Genomic DNA, 785 nt, shown 5'->3' on the forward strand with positions numbered 1-785 from the left:
CATCTTTTTACTAAGTAGTATATTATTAATCATGTATTGATACCAATACTGCTACCCAGGGCAGGACTTAGGGGGGCGGGGGCCCCTGGGCTTGAGGTTATGTTTGGGCCCTATTCCTACACTACAAATGCCCTCAAATAGAATATCATTATGGAATAACACAAAATACACAAACATATGCTTTGAGGTTCATAAATAGTACAATTAATATGCAACATGTCTAGGCTATAGTCAAAGTTTAAATGTAATATTAAATATTAATTATAATATAATAAACAGGATGTGTGCTCTCAGCTGAGAGATCAAAACCCTGAGATAACTTTGAGCACAAAAAAAAAAAACTTGGCTTATTAGTATTATAGAAGTTATTGTCATATCTGTGTCCTCTTATGTCAGGTTCTTATTTAATCGATAAATGCAATTATTCATAGATGGATTGTGCATAAATGTTAAGTTTAAATATAACATTTTAATGTAGAAATATTAAATGATTGCAAAAAATGAAATAAGCTACTTTTTATTTCTGTCTGGGGAGTGAATAAAAGATCATATGAAAACCAGTCTTCAGGACACAAAAAGACACAAAAGGAGATTTATCTAACTAACTTCACCTTATATTTTCTAACTCGTGATACACAAGATGGTGGTACACTGGGGAAATCTAACACCTTCACGCAGCTTGCTATATGTTGTACCAAGATCAAAACATCAATAAAGTTTACACAAGCAATTTAATTAAGAACCCATTAACTGAAAGAGTTAATTTAGGATTTCATCTATTATAA

The sequence above is a fragment of the Sinocyclocheilus anshuiensis genome, unplaced genomic scaffold, assembly GCF_001515605.1.
Source record: "Sinocyclocheilus anshuiensis isolate Anshui unplaced genomic scaffold, SAMN03320099.WGS_v1.1 scaffold1272, whole genome shotgun sequence".
Taxonomy (NCBI): domain Eukaryota; kingdom Metazoa; phylum Chordata; class Actinopteri; order Cypriniformes; family Cyprinidae; genus Sinocyclocheilus; species Sinocyclocheilus anshuiensis.